The following is an 8,573-nucleotide window of genomic DNA, read 5'->3' on the forward strand; positions in this document are numbered from 1 at the left end:
TCTGGGAAGGTGTTCAGATTTAAATAGGAAGGAGGTCGGGGGGAGGGAGGGTGTGTGTGTGTGTGTGTGTGTGTGTGTGTGTGTGTGTGTGTGGCCTTGTTTTTTCTACATCGTGGGGTCCAATTTTTAGGAAAATGCAGCCTCGTGGGACCGGGTGCTCCTTGGGCCCCACAACTTCAGAGGCTGATTTTGGGTGTGGGAGTTGGGTTTAGGACCAAGGTGTGAATTGAGTTTAGGTTAGTTTTAGGGTCAGGTAGGTACCTGTGAGGTTAGGTTTAGGGTTTGTGGTCAGGGTTAGGATATAAAATTACCAAAAAATTAATGGAAGTCAATGGACGGGTCCCACAAGGATATAAAAACAAGTTTGTGTGTGTGTGTGTGTGTGTGTGTGTGTCTAAGACAGCTGTGGCTGTCGTATATGGTTGACGCAGACCTTCCCAGGTGTTGCCTCCTGGGCTTCACCGAGGGAGGCACAGCGGGCGCTGCGTTTGTGTTCGTAACAACTGATCAGAGTGTGCATGTGGTGCTCTCACAGCATTCTCAGTCTCTGTGTGCTTCACACGAGTACATGTCGCGTCCTGCCTCCGTCAGAGCAGTTGTTGTGTCATGCTGTGCCTCAAAGCGGTTGGCACCCAGGGAGACAAAGATAATTTACTTTAAGCCGAAGCAGCTTTTTATGTGTGCATTCTTTTCATGCCAAAACACGGTCAACACCTAACGTTCCAACAAAGGAAATGTATCAGTTTCTAAGCTGGGTGTTTGTTCAGGAAACTCCACTGAGACAAAACAGATGAACAAGTTCACACTGCAGCAACAGTGGAGATAAAAATAAATAGATGTTAAAAGAAAAACAGAAATAATCAGGTATCAAGCTGTGCCTTTTTAAATCAATAATCACTCCATCCATTATCTTTACCCCCTTCCTCCTTTCCAGGTTACAGGGGTCACTGGTGTCCATGTCCTGCAGTCATTGAGCGAGGGTACACCCTGGACCGGTCCATCGTAGTAGACTTTCATCTCAACTGAAACAGTTGATTCTGACTATTTATAAACTAAATTGATGGGTTTATGAACACATTTTTCTTTAAATCTTTTGCTAAAACATGCAACTCCAATACCAAACAGTCCTTTAGATTCTAACAAAGTTGAATCAGCTCATATGGACAGGTTCTTCTGCATTAAAATGTTTTGTCCCTTCTCCAAGACATTTTCAGTCTGAGGTGGTGCATGTAGGCTCAGCCTTGTAAGCAGTACCTTTGCATAGTGGATCAACATGTTTACAGGAGTGCCAGGAGGAGTGTGACCAGTTATACATCAGGGAAACAAAGTAGCCACTAACCAAAAGGATGGCCCAGCACAGAAGAACTACATCATAAGTTTACACTCATCTTCATGTAAGTGGTCACTCCTTCAGGGATGAAGATGTTTACATTCTTAATGGGGAGGAACGTTGGTTTGAAAAAGGAGTAAACAAAGCCATTTTTGAGAAGAGAAACCACCCATCATTAAACGGGTTAGACCTCCATGTCCAATCGACCCCTCTTACAACGCTGTTGTTGCAAGTATGACTCAGCCCCCTGTGAACAACAAGCAGCCATCAAAGGTGGGGTGCCTCGTTTGGATTTAAAGAGACAGCATCAAAACGGGTTATTCTGAGACACACCTCAGAACAGGGCTGAAAGAGGAGCTTATGGAGTTACAACAGGGAGGAATTCAGACCAAAGCATTAAAGTTCCACTTCTTATAGACCCCAACTGAATGATTTAAATGTGATAAAGAACAACTTAAAAGCAAGATTTCTTTATTTTATTTATTTATTCTTTTTTTTTCAGGATATGTCTCCTTTAAAGAATTATCCTGTTCTTATTAGCTGGAAATGACAACAATTTTAGTCATTTCTCTTCAAACCAGTCTTTATAAATTAAATGAGTCAGCTTAAACAACCCTGACTCAGTGTCTGTAATGTTTCTCTTTATTACTTATTGACACTGATGTTTTATTCTTTTTTTCTTGTTATCAAGCCCAAATGTGAACAATGAATGAATGAATGTGATAAAAAAAAAGTTTAAATTTACTAACTTATTGAGGGCAACGTCTGTCAGAGGGGCAGCCGTCACCTGCTTGCGTCACACCGACAGGAAAACAGGTCAAGGACCTGATCGGGTTTCATTTCCTCCTGTCAGCTCACAAAGCAGGAAGTCCAACTGATAAGAAAAGTGGCCTCAGAAGCAGAAACGTATGACCACGACAGTCCTACATGTCTGCAGACTTGTGCACGTTGCCTGACTAATCAGGATCTGTGTGCATTACTGTTCAAAATGATTCATAAACAAAGGAAGAATGCCTTTTTTTGTGTGCACAGCTTAAATGAGCTTATTGTTTCATGCTGTTATCTGCAGGGCAAAAAAACAACTCTCTCAGCAGAATCTTCACCCTGATTGAAATTTATTACATCTTCTCTGAAATGTCTTCTCATTTGAGCAGAGGGGGAAAAAAATACCAAAAGAAAAAAAAACAAGGCTGGGTGGAAACAAAGGACAACTCAAATCAGCTGAACAGCCACTTTGAAGTTTGGAAATAATTATTCACCCTGGCACACATTTAGACAACCAATTAGGATTGACACAAACCTCGGGAAGCACCAGGAAGAACTGCTGCCCAGTAGCCGAGTTAGACTTTTGAGTATGTGCATGAATTTAAATAAAAAGACCAGTAAACTCTCACACTGTAGCTGGTTGGTTGCTGAATATTTCTGCTGTATTTATATTCTGTTAATCAATATGTTAGGGACAGACTAATGAAGATGACATGGCTGTTGTATTGTTTGTGAGTGCTTTTGCAGCTGGGAAATCATTTAATCTGGTCCCCTGCAGACAGGACAAGCACTCCTATCTGTTTAAATGGAGACATGATATGTTCTTATTGTTATTGAGGCTTTTGATCATATCTTAGAGCGTGAGTCTGCTGATGAAGCGCACGGGCAGAAACATGACATAAAGGAGGCTTTGAAGGAGAAAGTGTCAGAAATGAAAGAGAAAGCAGAATACGATGCATACAGCAATCCTGATGATGATGAAGAGGAGGGTCCTGTGGAGGCTGCTGATACAGAACGAGGATATACTGTGTTTTGGTCTCCACCCTAACCTGAGGGGATGAAACTGTTATCATTAAGGCCCCAGAGCCAACAAAATAAGCAACATCACTGGTTTCTGCTTTTAACTGTTTCTGCCTGACTGAAACCATATGGGCCTCAGGTGGTGCAATGTTTAGCACGGTTTCCTCACAGCAAGAAGGCTGAGAATGATTTGCTCCCAGAAAACGAGCATTTTAGATTAATTGGTAACTCTATTTTGTCTCTAGACGTGTGTGCAAGAGTCAGTGTTTGTTTGTCTCATTTTTCTTTACGGCCTACGTTCACACTGCAGGTCTTCATGCTCATTTCTGATTTTTTGCAAAAAAAATTGAATGGTTTTATTTTTTACTTTTTTATTTGTCTGTGTATGTTTACATTATATGTGAAATGTAACTTCCATCTGACTCCAGTGTGAACTCTCCACAGCCCACATGTGGAGAAGAAGACGTGACGTCATTTTCAGCTCGATGTTTACAGAATTAGCCAAACAAGGATGCTACTTGTTAGCATGTGGATTCTGAAATTTTTATGCAATCTGAGTCGATTAAATAATTATCTGACCTGCTTGTTTAGTTCAGTGTTTATATTTGAATCGGCCTCTGACTGGTTGCTCTGGTGCAGCTTTTTGGTCTTTGAAGGCAGTGACGTGCAAAAAAAAAGTATTGATTGAGTAACTTTAGTATCAATGCAGTCTGCAACCAACCGATGTTCCTATCATATGTTTCTGAAGATTCTCAGTTATCCAGGACATGGCTGAAGATGTGTGGAGTTACAAGATTTAAACTGCGTGACTCAGGGTTAGTGCCGTTGTTGTTTGAAAAAATTGGATTTATCATGAAATAATCCATTATGGGTCACATTTGCCTGCAGTGTGAGCTCATGTGAACTCGTGATGGACTTGCGACCTGTCTTGGTGTTCCACCTCTCCCACAGTTCCTTCTGGTACCAGCTCCAACACAGAAAGGGAAATGTAGGTGAAGAAAATGTATGGCTGAAAGGATAATAATAAATATGGTCAGGGCTATTCAGCTGGCAACACATGGACCACATGCGGCCCACCAGTGAGTTATTTAAAAATATATATAATTCTAAAATAGATTTTAAACAGATGTATATTTTAAATGTATGATTTAATGCAGCAGAATAAACAATTGAAAAAGGTAAAAGAGAATATTACTTGTTCTTTTCACCTACTGTTATCAAGCCCCTTGGTTGTCCAGCCCCTGAGCTGTTGACTTTGAGTAATAGCTCTGCAGACAAGGATAGATGTATGTAACATAGACCGTACAGCTAGGTAGGTTTATTTTGTAACATCTCCAGAAACAAATCGACCAGCAGTTTATGGGATGAATTTTTTCTGGTCATGCAGCATGATTACATTTTGGGTCCCATATCCAGTCTCCATACTGGTCAGTTTTGACCAAGAACACAGAAGATTTTTCTGTGTCACTAAAATAAAAAAATAAATGACATGAATTAAAACACAAACATCCTTGACACATTTTGATAGATAATTTGTGATAAACAGCACAATGTTTTTCATTTGTAAACTTACTTAGACAAAAAATAGAAGAATAGAAAAGAATAGAAACAGCCTTTATTGTCCCACAGAGGGGAAATGCAGGACTAATAACAGCAGCAGCAGATACATCAATCCACAATATATTGCTATGTGACATTATCAACAGTAGCAATAATAATAGAATTAAAATAACAATAATAAAAAAATAAAATAAAATTACTGTACAAGGCTATAAAAATGAAATAAGATAAAAATAAAAAAAATACTGCGCAGAAAAAATATTACAAAGAAAACAGTCGTGACAGTAATGACAGACTCTCGAAGTGAGTGGGTTTGCAGCTGAGTCAAATTAAGTCATTTCTGGCAGTGTGCATAATGTACGTGTGTAATAAATATTGTACTGGGCATGATATTTACAGTGCAGTGTTCCAGTACTAGAAGATAGATGTAGAATAATCACAGAGTATTATTTATGTAATGACTGAGAAACAGAGTAGGTTAATGTGCAAACACAAGTGTGGATGCTTATCAAGATTGTTGGGAGCAATGTTGGTCATAGAGTCTAACAGCTGTTGGGAGGAAGGATCTGCAACAGCGCTCCTTTGTGCATTTAGGATGCATCCTAAATGCAAAATATGAATTCAATATATTAAACTTCAAAACAAGGTGGCTATAAAATAAGAAAAGCTGCTTTTGTAAATTTCATAAAACCATATGTTGATCAAAAAAAATCTATTTTAGCATTAGATGAAAAATCACATTGAATTTAAGGTGGATCATATTTTTATTGCTTGCAGCAGTTTATAAGAGTAGACCTGACAAGTTGACTTATAGTTTTGTTTTATTTTGTTTTTCTTGACAGCGTCTGCAGCAGACACAAAAATGCATTTCTTTTCTTGCCATACTTGACTAAAGCACAAGTTTGTGGATGTTATTCAAACTGATTCCAGGCTGTTTTCCTGTAATCCCCAGTCTGTTGGTCATCCATCTGCTGGATCTTTCCCTCCGACATACACACCATACACACACTGTGTCTCACCATACACACACCTTACCACAAGCAGAGCACAGTTAATTAAGTGAGATGACCAGCAGCAAAGCTTGGGTTTACAGGAAGCACACAAAAGGCTTTTGTATGGCTGCTTCAAGTTGACCCACAATGGTTGAATGTATGGGAAAAATGTAACAATGAATACATTATTATGTAGCCGCCAGCGTCCACACATTTGCATCCTCTCTGCACTTAGTTAACACCTAAGTCTCGTGAATCAATTATTTTAAAAACAGAAAATGTTTAGTTATCCCTTAAACCCTCGTAGACTTAAAGCTGTTTCATTAGAAATAAACATTTTATAGATTTTTTTCATTTAAAAGACAGAGAGTAGGGAAACAGAATGTGTTGCAGGAAGCTGAGAGACACAGACAGAAGGAGAGAAACGGAGATTAGGTGTTACAGTGAAAACTCCAGGGACAAAGACTGATCCCTCACACAGAGCAGGGGAAAAAAACTGCTGTCGAGGCAGAAAAGAATCATTGTGAAAGGAGACAAAGAAAAGGAAAATGGTTTTAAAAAAAGAGGCAGGATGGAGGAGTGGGTCTGTCATCCAGATAGACAACAGCTGAATGATAAAGTATCCTGATAACAATTGTCCTAAAAAAGCTTAGTGTGACAAAATGTTTTGTCAACTAGATTTCTGGGGAATTTACAGGTATTCTTCAACATAAAGAACAATTTACAAAAAACAAACAATTTTTTGTCATTCTGCCTTCACTTCTATGTTTTGTTCTCAGTTTCTTGTCTTTATTATCTATATTTGCTTATGTTTTGTCTGTTTCCTCAGCCGCATCGCAAACACGCGCGCAAGCATGAGCACAAGTCGGCGCTGACATGCATACAAATGCAAACAATTGTCATGATGCCCTCAAACTCCAGCTTCAGTATCAGGCTTCAATCTGCACGGGGTTGGACGAAAATAAATAATTCAGCAGACACACGAATACACAGTCAGTGTAGTCAACTTGCGGTCTTTCTTCAGCAGCTATACAAGGTCAAACATATAATTATTTAATGGACTGCGAGAGATCAGCACAGTCTTGCTGAACTTTATCCCCATTTAACGTTATTATCTACAATACACAGTTTTGACTGGAGAATGTGCAAATCTGTTCAAAAACTCAAGAGGAGCGTTTAAATGGCTTTCAGTGACGTCACATGGAGCTTCAAAAGCCACTTTGTAACTGTAGATGTATGAGTCATTATTAATTTATTAACTTATTTCAACAAAAAATATATAATTCATGTTATAGATTAAATTGCACCCAGTTTTTTTTTATTTGCTTTCTCATGAACAGCCCTGAGAACATAAAGTGCAAACTTCCCCTTACTTACACTTGTGGACAGTTTTGGAGCACTGCAGGATTTAGAAAAGTCAGCATTTTTATGCATCTGCAGTTCCAGTTTGCCATGTATGGTTGAACGAGGATGTTCAGAGGGTGGGAACAGAAGCAGATCTAAGTGTGCATGCAGTATTTCCAGTGGGGATTGGGATTTACACAGAGAACACTGGCGGGATGTGTGCATAGTGGATTACTTTTTATGATCATTTTAAACAGCGTGTTGTAAACGATCCCCCCGCCAAACTGAAGGTTAACTGAACCAACACAGATCTGTCGACTGGAAACAAACTCCCAGCATGAGCCTGACAGCCTGTACTGTCATAATAAAACCTCAACCAAACTCAGACTCTGCTTTTCAGAGTTTAAAACCACAGCCTATAAACTAATCACTTGTATTAAATAGTCTTTTAGTGTGCTTTTGTGGAAGTTTATGAGCTGTTAATATCTTACCTGTTATAGATAATAATTGGATTTGGAGAATTAGAGTTCAGTTCTGACTGAACAGGTTAAAGGCTAGTCTGAGTCCAGACCAAAGTGGGTTGCTGCTGTCATAAACAGACTCAAATCTCAAAACTATATCATCAACGTTTAAATCACTTTACGCTGCATTACGTAATTAAGTCATCGTCATTCACTGCCGAAATATGAAGGAGGCCAGTAATGTTTTGTGTGAATGGATTTGAAGTCAGTTCTGTTAACAACTTAACCAATTAAACTTCCAGAGAAATATCAAAGCTCAACAACAAACAACCTTTTAGAGTCGATCCACGAGAAGAGTCAAGATGGCCACCGCAGCTATTTAGTGTCAGCCAATACAAAGATGGCTATGATTCAATCAGTTTTATACATATTGTGGTGAAATCTAATGTGGTAGCTGAGGGTCATTCACAACAAAAACTCTGAGTGTGACAGGCCCATGTAGCTTTTGGTCATTGAAAATTTGTTTTAGAAACAAATGAAAAACAAAAAATGGATGTTTTTCTTTTTTTCTTTCTTTCTTTTTTGTTCCAAACACTGAAAACACACCGTCTTTTCATTTTTGCCTAACCAGAGGTTATCGTGGCAACTCAAGGCACATAAATACAAGGCTTCTGCTCACTTTAATTTTCTGCTTGCTCTCATCACGTTAATTTGCAGATTTCAGCGCTATTTGGTTGGCTTTACAACCAAACTCTGAAGAAATTGCGTACATGCATTGTCTTCTACCGCAGAGATTCTTAACCTATGGGCCGCGTCCCAATTGTGGGCCGCGAGCGTCACCTTGAGGGCCTCAAAAGAACAACAGTTTTTAACTTTGGGCCGCAGAGGGTCGTGGGACCTCATTGATTTTGAATAAGGTGCAATACACTTTCTCATCACTAGTAGCGATAGTGCACCACTCAGATGTTTAACAACCTTTTTATCATGTAGAAGAAGAAACTTAGAAACCTGCCGAGAAAGGAAACCTGTTTTAAATTAAAAGTAGAAGCAAAAATGAAAGTAACTCATCAAAAAACACCAAAGTTTGTCACTAAAATTAAG

This window comes from Austrofundulus limnaeus, unplaced genomic scaffold (genome assembly GCF_001266775.1).
Source record: "Austrofundulus limnaeus strain Quisiro unplaced genomic scaffold, Austrofundulus_limnaeus-1.0 Scaffold57, whole genome shotgun sequence".
NCBI classification, from domain to species: Eukaryota; Metazoa; Chordata; class Actinopteri; order Cyprinodontiformes; family Rivulidae; genus Austrofundulus; species Austrofundulus limnaeus.